The following is a 16347-nucleotide window of genomic DNA, read 5'->3' as shown; positions in this document are numbered from 1 at the left end:
AGCAGAGGCTGGGGATTATGGGATCTCGCCCAGAGTGGAAAGGCATGCCTGCCTTAGAGAAAGCTGGAGAGGGCCCCTTGCCCTTGAATGGCTGGCATTTCAGCAGGTGTTGCTCCTCATGCAGCGTGTTGAGAACTAGCAATGCCCAACATTTTTGCAAAGTGTTGCATCATTGGTATTTCCCCTTAGTGCATCTGCACCGCTTTATCCTGCTATGGGTGGCTCTATGCTATGGAATCCTGGGAGTTGTAGTATGGGAAGGCACCAAAACCCTTTGGCAGAGAAGGCTAAGGACCTTATCCATTTTCAAACTACAAAAAAGGAGATTCCACCTAAACATTAGTAAGTACTTCCTGACCGTGAGAGCCGTTCAGCAGTGGAACTCTCTGCCCCAGAGTGTGGTGGAGGCTCCTTCTATGGTAGCTTTTAAACAGATGGATGGCCATCTGTCAGGGGTGATTTGAATGCAATATTCCTGCTTCTTGGCAGGGGGTTGGACTGGATGGCCCATGAGGTCTCTTCCGACTCTTTGATTTTATGATTCTATTTCACATTTTGGTGCCTCAAATGTTAGCCCTGTTTCTGGGTATATTTGACCTGCTGGTTCCAAAGAGGGCACGAGTTTTACCCTATCAGCTCTAGTTTGTGAGAAATGGAACTTATACCATCTTCCTTCAACAAGGACCCCCATGACCTTCTGGCAAACAAACTAGTCAAATATGGCAAAATTACAGTTAGGTGGATCTGTAATTGGTTGAGTGAATGCACCGAAAGGGTGATTTCTCCCCCAATGCTTCCTTTTCATCCTGGAAAGAAGTGACAAACGGAGTGTCATAAGCAGGGTTCCGTCCTGGACCCAATTATGTTCAGGATCTTTATTAATGACTTAGACAAAGGGTTAGAAGGCATGAGCATCAATTTGCAGATGACACCAAATTGGGAGGGAGAGCCAATACTCCAGAAGACAGGAGCAGAATGCAAAGCGGTTTTCAGAGTTTAGAAAGATGATTGGCCAAAATGAAGTTCAATGGGGACAAATGCAAGATACTCCACTTAGGCAGAAAAAAATAAAACAGAAAGAGACAGAATGAGGGACAATGCCTAGCTCAACAGCAGTACGTGTGAAAAAGATCTTGGAGTCCTTGTGGACAGGAAGTTAAGCATGAGCCAGGGATGTAATGCAGCAGCCTAAAAAGCCAATGGGATTTTGGCTTGCATCAATAGAAGTCTATTGCCTAGATCCAGGGAAGTCATGCTACCCCTGTATTCTGCCTTGGTCAGACTACACCTGGAATCACATTGTGTCCAATTCTGGGCACCACAATTGAAGGGAGATGTTGACAAGCTGGAATTTGGACACTAAAAGGATCAAGGGTCTGAAGAACAAGCCCTATGAGGAGCGGCTTAAAGAGCTGAGCATGTTTATCCTGCAGAAGAGAAGACTAAGAGGAGACAAGATGAGGGCTATGGATCAAGATGTGTGGGGAAACCATAGGGAGGAGGGAGCAGGCTTGTTTTCTGCTTCCCTGGAGACTAGGATGCAATGAGTCGCTTTGAGTCACCTGAGGGCTGAGAAAAGTGGTATATAAATGAAGTAAATAAATAAATAAATGAAACAATAGCTTCAAACTACAAGAGAGGAGATTCCACCTGAACATTAGGAAGAACTTCCTGACTGTGAGAGCCGTTCAGCAGTGGAACTCTCTGCGCCGAAGTGTGGTGGAGGCTCCTTCTTTGGAGGCTTTTAAGCAGAGGCTGGATGGCCATTTGTCGGGGGTACTTTGAATGTGATTTTCCTGCTTCTTGGCAGGGGGCTGGACTGGATGGCCCCCAAGGTCTTTATCAACTCTATGATTCTACCACCCTTTAGTCCGCTTGCCCATTAAAAATTTGATGTACAGTGTTCCCTCACTAATTGGGAGTGTTATGTTCCAGGACCACCCACAAAAAGTGAGAATCCACGAAGTAGGGACACTATATATGTATACTGAGTTCCGAGGGTGAGGCAGAAGTGAGGAGAGATTTAAAGGCACCATGCACCTCTTTTTGTTTGATTGATTGATTGGTAGCTATCTCTGCTTTGCTTTGCAATCTCTCTTGATTGGCTGCCTCTCTCTCTCTCGAGGGGAGGGTGAAAACTCCCTTCCACACTCCATTGTTGCCAGGAGGTGGGATTAGAACACCACTGTGGGCAATGGCAACCATTCATAAACTGGGAGGCAAAAACCCGCGAAACAGCAAGTCTGCGAAAAGAGAGGGAACACTGTATTTTAAACTTGAAACGTATTAAAAATGTAAAGAAAAAATGTGCTACATTAAAATCTAAGTACCAAAAAGCACAGATTTTTGATACAAACTTTCCAATCATTTGACACACGATATCTAAGCAACTATAACTCATGCGGTGTATCCAGTGCAAGTTGCTGAAACAGGCCTAAAAACCAAGACACCAACAACAGCAAAAATGTTCCCTCTCTTTTCGCAGACCTCACACCTCTGAGGATGCTTGCCATAGATGCAGGCGAAACGTCAGGAGAAATGCCTCTAGACCATGGCTCTATAGCCCGAAAAAACCCACAAGAACCTAACAGCAAAAAAAGTTTAAAGGTTGGGTTGTGTTATCATCAGATCAAGTAAAACTGGTGGTGAAATTATTTTGCAAGGATCTGTTTCATGTCAAAGATTTTTATTTGTTGTTTTCTCCCTTTTTGCAAGGATCCTCCACCCCTGATGTGAAGGGATGGTGATACTTCAATGAAGGTGGGCTGCCAGGACGGTTTGCAAGAAAACAAGCATTTCTCAGGACGAATTCAAACTGTGTGAGTTTTTGAGTGGCAGGAACATGTGTGTCATTTGAAATTAGGATTACCAGAAAAAAGGAGAGAACATTAATAGCTTGTAGAAGAGGGAATTGTAGCCGGCCTTGCTTTTTACTGTTAGGGAAATTCCCCTAAATAGCAGCATATTTAAAAATACAAAACAGGATACTTAACAGAGCAATTTAGCGCACAGCAAGCTGAATCAGTAGTGGTGTGGCTGTAAAAGAATCCTTGCTTAAGGATGCAGAGTTACATCCTTAAAGTTTCAGAAGGTTTATTCAAAAATATAAGAACCTCATTTCTTGATAGAAAAAGTTGCGTCTAAGCTTTTTCTCTACCTCCATTACTTCTAAGGAGACAGAGTGGCACCTTGTGCTGGCTGAACTGCTGACCTGAAAACCTGAAGGTCCGTGGTTCAAATCTATGAGACTGGGTGAGCTCCCATCTGTCAGCCCCAGCTTCCCATGCAAGGACATGAGAGAAGCCTCCCACAGGATGGTAATACATCTGGGTGTCCCCTGACCAACGTCCTTGGAGACAGCCAATTCTCTCACACCAGAAGTAACTTGCATTATAGTCTCTATTCACTTCTGACACTGTAAAAAAAACTTCTAAGGGAAAAAAAACCTCTAAATAGTCACAGAGTAGAGGGGTCTGGGAGCCCTTCCGCACAGCCATATAACTCAGAATATCAAGGCAGAAAATCTCACAATATCTGCTTTGAAATGGGTTATCTGAGTCCACACTGCCATATATTCCAGTTCAAAGCAGATAATGTGGGATTTTATTCAGCTGTGTGGAAGGGGCCTGGATGAAAAGAAGGTGGAAAAAGGAATGAATGTCCACAAAGTCTTTAATATAGGAACATGCATCCTGTACGATTCTACGGGGAATACCATTTTGAGACACTGAACATAGGGCATCTACCAGTTGTCATCTGCTCCACAATAGAAAACCATGATAATGACATCTGAGAAACTAGAACTGATTCAGTTTTCTGAGGTCCTATACCTCTAACCTCCTCAAAAGTGGAGGTCCTAATGTACTTATATTTCCTGGAAATGTTTATTTATTTATTTATGTACAGTATTTATATTCCACCCTTCTCACCCCACAGAGGACTCAGGGCAGATTACAATGCACATATACATGGCAAACATTCAATGCCATTTCGACATACAACATATATAGACAGACACAGATCATCTAACATTCCAGCTTTTCAGGCTTCATGAGGCTCGATTCCGGCCACAGGGGAAGCTGCCGCTTCACTGTCCTCTTGTGACACCAAGTCCTTTGCTGGAGTACTTTCCTCATTCTTCTGCACGCTGCTGGAAGGTTTTATGGCATCGAAATTAGTTAAATTAGCCTCCCCGTATAAAGCGGTACCTAAATTTCCTACTTGACAGATGTAGTCTTTCAGGTTACATAGGTCGACAGCAAGCTAGACTACTAATGGTCAGGAGCTTAGACCCGGGCTGGCTTTGAACCCAAGACCTCTCTGTCAGTAGTGATTTAATGCAGCTGGCTACTAACTAGCTGCGCCACATTCCGGTCCTAATGTTCCTCAGTTCTTTATATCCCTTTCTTATTTTCTTCTCTTAGGAAGGAAATCCAGTTGGGACCTGTTTTGCCTTCACCCAACCATCACAAGGTTTGCTTTGTCCTTCTGACCGTGCATTGCCTTAACATCAAATCCAAAGCCATATTGGCAAAGAGGGTCAACGGAAGGACTGAGCTGACTTTGGACCCTCTCCATGAGAAGAGACATGGCAGAAAAGACGGAGGGAGAGTTTTCACCCTCGGATCCCCAATTCCGGGCTTTGTTAGAGGAGGGATTGGAAGTGAAAATCGAGAAGGACACATTGGACCCCGAACCTGAGCAGGTATGGGAAGCCCAGTGGCAAGCCTTTCTCAAGGCAATGGAGTCCTCTCCATCCCACACAAGCAAATTACGAGTACGGGGAACAGCTGTATCTGAGGATGACAAGGCTTTTCTGTCCCCTTCCATGGAACCCAAAGAGGCTATAGAGGGGTATCTCCGGAGCTTCAGTGGGAAGACCCAATTTACACAAAGCTTGTTGCACCTGAGAGAGAAATCGAGGGAAGAGGAAGCAGAATCTCCGAGCGCAGAGGTCTCTCGCCGCCACTTCAGGCAGTTCAGCTATGCTGAAGCCAAGGACCCGCGCCTTGTTTATGTCCAACTCTGGGAGCTTTGCTGTCAATGGCTGAAGCCTGAGATGCACAGCAAGGGGGAGATCCTGGAGCTGGTGATCCTGGAGCAGTTCCTAGCCATCCTTCCCCAGGAGATGCAAGACCGAGTGAAGGAGCACAGGCCGGAGACCTGTGCCCAAGCAGTGGCTCTGGTGGAGGAATTCCTGCCCATGCAGCATGAAGATGGTAGTTGGGAAGAGCAGGTGGGTTTGGTTTTCCCCCCATGTTCCTAGTGTATCCATATCTGGAGGCAAGGAGTAAGATCCCAGGAAGTTGAGCTGTGCTATATGTTGTAGAGCAGTGGATCCCAACCTTTTTTTTAACCAGGGCCCACTAGACCAAGAATAACTTTGACCAGGGCCCACTTTGACCAGGGGCCACCTTGACCAGGGACCACTTTGACCAGGGACCACTAACCGGGGAGCACTTTGACAAGAGACACTTGACCAGGGACTACTTTGACCAGGGACCACTTTGAACAGGAACCACTTTGATCAGGGACCACTTGACCGGGGAGCACTTTGATGAGAGGCCACTTTGCGGGGGACCACTTGGAACAGGGACCACTTGACCAGGGAGCACTTTGACCAGAGGCCACTTGACCAGGGACCACTTTGACGAGAGACCACTTGACCAAGGAGCACTCTGACCAGCGACCACTTAGACCAGGGACCACTTTGACCAGGGAGCACTTTGACAAGAGACCACTTGACCTGGGAGCACTTTGACCAGTGACCACTTTGACCAGTGACCACTTTGACCAATGACCACTTTGACCAGGGACGACACTCCAATATTAGTACCAAAAGGGGCAGGGCTGGTCAGCTCTAGGGAAAGGAGCAGAAATAAATTAAAATACATTAAATTAAAAAAGAGGAAGGACGATCATGGGCCAGATTTTCGTTCTCGCTGCCCACTGCTGAGCTGCGACCCAACTCTGCTTTGTCACATTTTGTACTTCAGCTTCCAGAATCCTCAATCATTGGTCAAGACAGCTGAGGCTTCTGGGAATTTAAGTCCAAACCACCCAGAGAACTAAACTTTGGAAGTGTGGCATAAATAAGTATTAATAATAATAATAATGTCCTATCCTTTCATCCAGGATGGGGGTTCAAAGTTACTTATACATTAAAAATGTTACTGTTTACAGCAGGGGTCCACAAACTTTCTAAACAGTGGACCAGGTCACAGTCTCTCAAACTGTTGGAGGGCCGGATTGTAATTTGAAAAAAAAATATGAATGAATTCCTATGCACACTGTACATATCATATTTGTAGTGCAAAAAAACCCCCAACAACTTAAAAACAATACAATAATTAAAATGAAGGACAATTTTAACAAGTATAAACTTATTAGTATTTCAGTAGGAAGTGTGGGCCTGCTTTTGGCTGATGAGATAGGATTGTTATTGTTGTTATGTGCTTTCAAGTCGTTTCAGACTTAGGTTGACCCTAAGCGAAGGCTGGGTAAATGACCTTGGAGGGCCGTATCCGGCCCCTGGGCCTTAGTTTGAGGACCCCTGGGTTACAGTATGACTTCTCGTATCCTTTGGGAATTTGTTCCCGCACTTATTTTGGAAACAGGAAGACGTGGATAAGAGGGGCAGCTTCTCAGAATGCCTTCCCTTTCCTGTTCTCACCAGCTATTTGTGAAGAAGTTGAGACTTTTTAAAGTATCTCTCCTGAAGATGTCAGTATTCAGACTGTCTTGTACAGGCTGGGTTTTCCTTATCTGGAAATTCCCAAATGCTAAAAGAACCCCAAAACTTTTTGCCACTTGGAGCCCAATTCCAATTTTGGGGAAAGGGGGCTAGACACATATCCAGCACAAGATATGTTCAAGAAAGAAGAAAAGGAAGAAAGCAATCTCAGAGTGGATTGCAAACAGCGGATGTCCCAGACATTTCCATTTTCACCTTCCACCTGGCCAGGATGCCCTGGAAATGGCTGTGAGGATAAGAGAGTGACCACAACTGTCTACCAACTATATGCAGCCAAGAGAGAATGAAAAAACACAATTTTTCATGTACTTTGTTAAAAGAGTTCAGTGTGTATTGACAGCCCTTGAGGATCACATATATGTTTAGTAGATGCTGGACATGTAACTAGCCCCCTTTCCCCCTATTCCTCATTCACTATGCAGATTCTGTTATACTAAAATCTGGAAAGAAAATCCAAACCACTTCTATTCCAAGGCTCAGATTTTTTTTCCCGTGTCATGAGCGACTTGAGAAACTGCAAGTCGCTTTTGACGTGAGAGAATTGGCCATCTGGAAGGATGTTGCCCAGGAGATGTCTGGATGTTTGATGTTTTACCATCTTTGTGTGATGTTTCTCTCATGTCCTCACATGGGGAGTTGGAGCTGACAGAGGGAGCTTATTCATGCTCCCCAGATTCAAACCACTGACCTATTGATCAGCAGTCCTGCCAGCACAAGGGTTTAGCCCATTGCGCCCCTAGGGGCTTTCAGATAAGGGGAACTCAACCTGTGATATCTTTGTCCTTTGTTTTCACATTCTGTTGCCCATACATCTGGGCAACAGAAAGTATATTGAGTTTTCAAACTCATATGATCCTTGTTTTTTCAGGATCCTAGACTCTGCGAGGAGATGACTTTGAGTTTCTCAAGTGACGGGAAGGACATTTTGGGGAATCCGCAAAAGGAGATCTGGAATACAGTGAAGGAAGGGAGTGAAGAAAGTGCCAACTTGGTGGGTGAGTATTGACTTGGTTGGATCTCCAGGGTACAATTTGCAGGGTACAATTGGTCCCTCCATTTTTGGCGGGTCTATGTGCAGATTTGAGTCTATGGTCATAGAATCATAGAATTGGAAAACACAACAACGGCCACCCGGTCCAACCTGCCATGCAGGAATACCCAATGAAAGCATTCCCAACAGATGGCCATCCAATCTCTACTTAAAATCCTCCGGAGAGGGAGATTACATCACACTCTGAGGCAGCATCTTCCACTGTCGAGAAGCTCTTACCGTCTGAAAGTTCTTCCTAATGTTTAGGTGGAATCTCTTTTCCTTTGGCTTAAATCCCTCATTATCATGGGGGTTCCGTTCCAGAACCACCCGCGATAAGTGAAAATCCGCGAAGTAGGGACGCCATATTAATTTTAATATTTATACATTATTTTATATATTGTATATATTATTTTCTTACCTGCACTTCCTTACCCGCCTCCCAGCCCATCCCAAGGGCACCTGCCTGCCTCTCCAGCTTCCGCAGGGCCTCTGGAGCCACGCAGGCAGCAGTAAGCCAGGGAGGCAGGCCTTCCCCACCACCGCACTTCTGGGGTCCCTGGCCTCCACTGGACATAAATATTTAATATTTTGAATTAATATTTTAAAAAACCTGCAAAACAGCGAGTCCGCTAAAAGCGAACCGCGAAGTAGCAAAGGAACACTGTGTTGTTATATGTCCAAATCTCTATACAAGAAGAGGACAAAGCTTGCTTCCATCTCAACATAATATCCAACACTGAAATCAATTAAAAAGCCATGGGGGAGATTCTGGAAATTGTCTGTTTCAACAGATTAAGACCTTTTAACTCAATCAGTAATTGAGTAATGGAGCAGTAATGTGTGTAATGTGGTGTGCTGTATTTTATTTCTAAATTAGTAGTTACGTTTCCAACAATGTATGTCCCTTAAAAGCATTTTCTAGGTCCCTAGATGTGACTCTCATAGTATTCTTGGGCTGGAAGTCCTTCATTTCAATATGGCTTGCTGTTGCCCACAGCTTCCCATATCCATGTATCATTCACTGTGTTCCCATGTGGCACTTGAGCTCTGAACCACCTTTTCCCCACAAATCACAATCTGTCTGCATAGTCCAGTAAGTTAAAGTGTATTAAATGAAGAGTATATAAAGAAATAAATATAAAAAGAAGCACCAAAGTTCAAAAAGCCAATCCAAAAGAATCTCAGAAGCCAAAATCCATTCAAACACAGTCTCTATAATTAATCCACAGATAGATCCATAAACTTGGTAGCAGGAATCCAAGGCAGGCAGCCTAAACCATCGCTGAACTAGAAACAAACTTGGAAACTTGAATACATGAAAACAAAACCTAAGAACATGAATTTGAGAGCTGCTTCCTCTTGACATCAACATTGCTCTCACAAAGGATTGTACAAGCAGAAACCACTTAAAAGGCCTCAATCCCTCCCATGACATCATTCCTCACACACCTGCTTTTCCTCTCCTTATCTGTAAACTGCTGAGAAAACCAAGTCTGTCTCTGTTTTACACTTTTCCTGTGAAATTCAAGACGCCTTGATCTAGAAAACATTCCTCCCCCACATTCTTTTCAGGCTTCAAGTCCGGCAGATTCCCATGAGAACTGAAATTGCTTTCTCTAATCACCAGGGAACTGCCTGGAGACTCCATAACAACCCTCTCCAGGCCAGTTCCATCTTCCCCTGACCCCTCAAGCTCCATCCCAGCATCCCCTTCCTCATCCTCTGAGCACTCAGATTCTGACCAGGGTACAACACTAATCCAGATCTTGAGAGTCCTAATCCAACTCTTTTGTACCTTATAGAGCAGTGTGGAAGAGGCGGTTTCAGCAAGTGAAGGTAGAATTCGAAGTTCAACTTGCTGAAATTTCATCTTCCACAAAACCCATTTAAGGTACAAGAACATTGTTCTCTTTTCTTTATGCGAATGTCCTAAAGTAGTGTCAATCAATACTACAATATGTCCCCTGTATCCGTGGGACCGGTATCTGCATTTTCATTCATTCACATCCCACAAAAAAATGTGCTCTCTAGGCATAATTCCTCCAGTGTGACTATAATATTCTTAGGCTGAAATATTATTTTATTTCAACAGGGTTTCCTATTATTCATGGTTTTATATAGCCATGCGAGGTCACAAAATGTTTTCCCCTAGATAATATTATTTATTTATTTATTCATTCAATCATTCATTTACTATATTTGTATACTGCCCTTCTCAGCCCAAAGGTGACTCAGGTTGGTTCACAGTTGGCAACATTTGATGCCTTAACAAATAAAACAATCATAAAATACTATTAAAACATTTTTGTAAAATATAAAAATATAAAAACCGTACAAAGCCATAAAAACATTATCATGAGCATCTCCTTGTTAAAATTGTTATTCGATTGCATCATCAGGTTGTTCCATGATTTTGTATAATTATGCTGGACTAGCAAAAGCCTGCTCAAAAACCCAGGTTTTAACCTTTCTTTGAAAAGTCAGGATGGAGGGGACCGTTCATATATCTCTGGGAAAGGCATTCCACAGTTGAGGGGCTACCACTGAGAAGGCCATGTCTCTCGTCCCCACCAAACACATCTGTGAGAAAGGTGGGACCGAAAGCAGGGCCTCCCTAGAAGATCTTAGTGCCCTAGGTGATTCATAAGGGGAGATATGTTCAGATAGGTAAGCTGGTCTGGAACCGGGTTGTTGTAGGTTTTTCCGGGCTATATGGCCATGTTCTGGAGGCAATTTTTCTCCTGACGTTTCGCCTGCATCTATGGCAAGCATCCTCAGAGGTAGTGAGGTCTGGAACCGTTTAGGGCTTTATAGGCTAAAGCCAGCACTTTGAATTGTGTCCAGCAGCAAACTGGCGCAACAGAGGAGTTGTGTGCTCCAGAAATTTAACATTTCCTTTCAGTACAAGGTTTGTTGTATATGTCAGCAACTTTTTCTTCTTCGTTCAGGGAAACACTGTGTAGTGAAGGAAGAAGGTCAAATACAAGAAGGCCCCAAGCAAGAAGACTGTGAGATATTAGAAAGGATCATCACAGAGAAAGAGGTCATTTACTACAACAAAGCTGAAGCTCCTTATGGTTTGTGTGGATCAAGAGGGCACTCTGAAAGCAATCAGAAGGCAGAAATGGATTTGTCTGTTCCTAGCAGAGTAAGCTCTCAAGAACTAAATGAAATCCTAGTCAAGGAAGAAATGGAGAACCTGAGTAAAAACAAAAAAAGTTTGAATCTGGTGAACCGCAAAAGAAGTCATGCAGAAGAGAAACCATTCAAATGCTCAGACTGTGGCAAATCTTTCCGCATGAAGAGCAAGCTTGTTAAGCACCACCAGTCCCACACAGGGGAGAAACCGTACGGATGCTTAGACTGCGACAAATTCTTCAGCTCCAAGTATTGCCTCTTTCAGCATCATAGTATCTACCACAGGGGAGACCCACATGAGTGCTCATACTGCGGGAAACATTTCCGGATGAATTCCGAACTCATGCAGCACAACAAGATCCACACCAGGAAGAAGCTGTTCAAGTGCTCCGACTGCGGCATGTCATTCACTAATAACTCAGACCTCGTGAAGCACAACTGGATCCACACCGGAAAGAAGCCAATCGAGTGCGCAGATTGTGGCAAGTCATTCACCAGAAACTCAGACCTCGTGAGGCACAACTGGATCCACACTGGGAAGAAACCGTTCGAGTGCTCGGACTGCGGCAAGTCATTCAGAAAAAATGCGGACCTCGTGAGGCACAACTCGATCCACATGGGGGAAAAGTCATTCGAGTGCTTGGATTGTGGCAAGTCATTCATCAAGAAGTTGGACCTTGTGAGGCACAACTGGATCCACACTGGAAAGAAGTTATTTGAGTGCTCGGATTGCGGCAAGTCGTTCACAAAGAACTCGGACCTCGTGAGGCACAAATGGATCCACACTGGGAAGGTGCCGTTCAAATGCTTGGACTGTGGCAAGTCGTTCAGAAAGAACGCAGACCTCGTGAGGCACAACTGGATCCACACTGGGAAGAAGTCATTTGAGTGCTTGGACTGCGGCAAGTCATTCATCAAGAACTCATGCCTCGTGAACCACAACCAGATCCACACCGGGAAGAAGTCATTCGAGTGCTCGGACTGTGGCAAGTTGTTCACCAAGAACTCACAACTGGTGCGGCATCAGCGGATCCACAAATGAGGAAAACTGTTTGAATGTTCAGAATGTGGAAAGACCTTCAGCAAGAAATGTGGCCTGGTGTCCCATGTCAAGATCCACAAGGGGTTGAAACCATTCAGATGCAGCGAGTGTGGAAAGTGCTTCAACGCTCAAAGCCCATCTAAGTATCCATTCAAGACCCTCACTGTGATTGCATTTTCTTATATAGCAGACAAATAAAGACCTACTTAATCTAATGTAACATAGATTTATTGTTCAAGGGTATCAGCTATTCTGGATCTGATCCTAACCAACAGTGAGGATCTGGTTAATGGAGTAGGATAATAATAAAGAGTAGGCATCCTTAGGTGGCAGTGACCATGTGCTAGTGGAGTTCATAATACAAATGAAAGGTGAAGCGAAGAGAAGGCAAACATTTATTCTAGACTTTAGGAGAGCTGACTTCAGGAAATTTAAGGAAATACTGAGCGTGATTCAATGGAGAAGAATACTACAAGGGTTGGGTTGTTGTAGGTTTTTTCAGGCTATATGGCCATGTTCTAGAGGCATTCCCTCCTGACATTTCACCTGCATCTATGGCAAGTATCCTCAGAGATAGTGAGGTCACGAAAAGGTGGCATTTCATGTTTTATACAGACATATATGGGGTTCATAAGGTATATATTCATAAAAGAGGGAAAATAAATCATATCAACCCATCCCCTCACCAAAAAGTCCAAAAAGTGTGGATTACAGGGGCATTGCCATGTGGGGCCATGGGGGCATAGAAAGAGCCTTAGGTTCCCACATGGGAGAGAGATAGGGGATTATGGCAGGCCCGTAGCCAGGATTTCGTTTCGGGGGGGGGGGGCTGAATTTTTTTCAGGTGGGTTTGGGGGGGGCTGAGTTTTGCGGGGGGGGGGACTGAGTCTGAGTGAAAGAGGGTCTAGCCTAGCAAACCTTTTGTATCATTACACCAATACCCCCATGCATATGGGATATATTGAGTATGGTGATCAGATCATGATATGAATAAACGTAACAGTTTAAATAATGCACCAGTAAGGCCTTTTCGCGAACCACCATGAGAATTTTTTGGGGTGGGGGGGCTGAAGGCCCTCAAGCCCCCCCCCCCCCCCCCCTAGCTACATGCCTGGATTATGGGATCAGAATGCAGTTTGACACCAGTTTGACTGGGATTTAAATTTTTATAAGCTGTTTCGCCTTTTCTGCCAAAAGATTAAACTGCAGCTCTAGGATTCCATAACATTGAGTTAAAGTGATTCTTCATTTTAAAAATTGTATTTTCCCATTTTGTTTTGTTTTTGTTTTTGTTTTTTTTCTCTTCAAAATAAAATATGTGCAATGTGCATAGGAATTTGATCATTGTTTTTGTTTTTTTTAAAAACCCAATAGTCCGGCCCTCCAACGGTCCGAGGGACAGTGAACTGCCCCCCCCCCCTGTTTAAAATGTTTGAGGACCCCTGGTCTAAGGGAAAGTCACGTCAGCCCCCCCCAAGTCCATTGAAGTTCATAAAGGTCCTAAAAGTCCTCAAAAGTTGATAAAGGTTCCCAAAACAAACAAACAACAAACAAAACTTTATTTATATACCACTCTATCTCCCCGAGGGGACTCAGAGCGGTTTCCAAGAAAGATCATTATTTATTTATTTATTTATTTATTTATTTACTTTGCTTATATACCGCTGTTCTCAGCCCGGGGGCGACTCACAGCGGTGTACAACATAGAAAGAACAAGGTTCAAAATTCAAGACACAATATAAAATAATCCACAATCCAGCATTAACAAAAAACATCATCATCAAAAAAACATCATCATTACTACAAAAGCCATTCCGCGTCGTCTCATTGACCAAACCACAATCCAGTATCATTTTCCGTTGTTCCATTCCTATAGTCATTACCAATCATTGCACTTCTTGTTCAAACGCCTTCTTGAACAACCAAGTCTTTAATTTCCTGCGGAATATCATCAGGGAAAGAGCCAGTCTGATGTTTTCTGCTTCCTTGCAGACTAGGACGCGGAACAATGGCTTCAAACTACAAGAGAGGAGATTCCATCTGAACATTAGGAAGAACTTCCTGACTGTGAGAGCCGTTCAGCAGTGGAACTCTCTGCCCCGGAGTGTGGTGGAGGCTCCTTCTTTGGAAGCTTTTAAGCAGAGGCTGGATGGCCATCTGTCAGGGGTGATTTGAATGCAATATTCCTGCTTCTTGGCAGGGGGTTGGACTGGATGGCCCATGAGGACTCTTCCAATTCTTTGATTCTATGATTCTATGTCCACGGGAAGGGTGTTTCACAGCTGAGGAGCCACCACCGAGAAGGCCCTATCTCTCGTCCCCGCCAGCTGTGCCTGTGAGGCAGGCGGGATCAAGAGCAGGGCCTCCCCGGAAGATCTCAAAGTCCTGGTGGGCTCGTAGGTCTAGATGCGGTTGGATAGGTATCTTCATCAATACATACAAAGAAAACAGCATAAACATAAAACTAACAAGACAATATAAGCATTAAAAACCACAATAGCACATACATTTAAAATAATCCTGCATGTTCAAGGCAGTTTAAAAAGCCGGGCCAAGGCTAGTGCGATTTTAGAGGGCCTGGGAAATTAGGTAGAGTCTATGGCTGTACATTTCCAGGGCCTAATAGAAGAAAGTGAATTAGTAGAAGAAGATATGGCCAATTTCAACAGTATCTGGGGCAGAGCTAGAACTAGTCCTTCTCAAAGGTTTGTTTAAATCGCCAAGTCTTCAGGCTCTTATGGAAGGAGAGGAGGGATGGGGCCGGTCTTATTTCTCCAGGAAGGGTGTTCCAGAGGCGGGGGCCACCACCGAGAAAGCTCTCTCTCTCGACCCCACCAACTGTGCTTGTGACGGTGGTGGGAGCAAAAGGAGGGCCTCCCGGAAGATCTTAAAGTTTCCGCTGATTCATAGAGGGAGATGCGATTGCGAAGATAGGCGGAGCCCGAACCGTTTAGGGCTTTATAGGTCACAACCTGCACCTTGAATTTGGTTCGGCAACTTATCGGCAGCCAGTATTTATTTATTTTATTTATCGTGTCAGGAGCAAACCGAACAGTTGTATTGCATTTTTAACAAACAAACAAAACAAAGTTTGCATGCTTAGTAGTTGATTAAATGTCCTTTGACCAGTAGCTGGCCACTTGGAGTGCCTCTGGTGTTACTATAAGAAGGTCCTCCATTGTGCATGTAGCAGGGTTCAGGTTGCATTGTAATAGGTGGTATGTAGTTTGCTCTTTTCCACACTCGCATGTTGTGGATTCCACTTTGTAGCCCCATTTCTGAAGGTTGGCTCTGCATCTCGTGGTGCCAGAGCGCAGTCTGTTCAGCACCTTCCAAGTCACCCAGTCTTCTGTGTGCCCAGGAGGGAGTCTCTCATTTGGTATCAGTCATTCATTGAGGTTCTGGGTTTGAGCCTGCCACTTTTGGACTCTCGCTTGCTGAGGCGTTCCAGCCAATGTCTCTGTAGATCTTAGAAATCTATTTCTTGATTTAAGTCGTTGACATGCTGGCTGGCAGCCAGTGAAGCTGTTTTAAAAGGGACGTGGTATGCTCCCTATAATTGTTCCAGTAAGGAGCCTAGCTACCGCCCGTTGTACCACTTGGAGCTTCCGGGCTGTCTTCAAGGGCAGCCCCACATAGAGTGCATTGCAGTAGTCCAATCTGGATGTAACCAAGGCATGGATCACATAGAGTGCATTGCAGTAGTCCAATCTGGATGTAACCAAGGCATGGACCACGCTGGCCAAGTCAGACTTCACGAGGTATGGTTGCAGCTGGCGCGCGAGTTTAAGTTGTGCAAAGGCCCTCCCGGCCACCGCCGATACCTGAGCATCAAAAGTTTATAGAAGTTGGAAAAAGTTCATAAGAGTCCTTGGAAAGTTTATGAAAACCCACAAGAGCTCCCAAAAGTTCATGGGGAGCTCATGGAAGCCAGTGGGAGCACTGTGGGGCCGGAGTCCATTCATAAAACAGGAGTTTCATTCATGAAAAAGGAATCCAATTAACAAATAATAGCCAAATTGGTCAGATGCTAGTTTGGGTTACAGGGGAGTTGCCATGTGGGGCCATGGAAAAAACCTTAAGTTCCAGCATGGGGGATTGATAGGGGATTATGGGATCATTCCAGCCTAGTGTCCTTGGCAAAACTATGAATTCCCTGATTTTGAACTATCCTTTACAGAGTCCTGGGGGAGGGGGGTCACCTCCGATCTCACAGTGGTGAAGGTACTGTTAGGAATTGTGGGAGTTGAAGTCCAAAACACCTGGGGGGGGGGGCAAGTTTGCCCAGGCCTGTTGTAAAGCCTCTCTGATGCTCCCAGCCTTCTTTCCCCTGCTCTTTCTTCCTCTGTTTTCACTCTCCTGGAAATAATGTCTAAAGGC

The 16347-nt window shown here is 44.6% G+C and overlaps 1 pseudogene; it reads left to right on the top strand.

Annotated features, from left to right (window-relative positions):
* The first annotated feature begins 4430 nt into the window (after nucleotides 1-4430).
* LOC132765745 (zinc finger and SCAN domain-containing protein 2 pseudogene) lies at nucleotides 4431-12165 on the top strand (annotated as a pseudogene).
* The last annotated feature ends 4182 nt before the right edge of the window (nucleotides 12166-16347 follow it).

Source organism: Anolis sagrei, chromosome 2, assembly GCF_037176765.1.
Source record: "Anolis sagrei isolate rAnoSag1 chromosome 2, rAnoSag1.mat, whole genome shotgun sequence".
Lineage (NCBI taxonomy): Eukaryota > Metazoa > Chordata > Lepidosauria > Squamata > Dactyloidae > Anolis > Anolis sagrei.
This window is presented reverse-complemented; position numbering and strand designations above follow the sequence as displayed.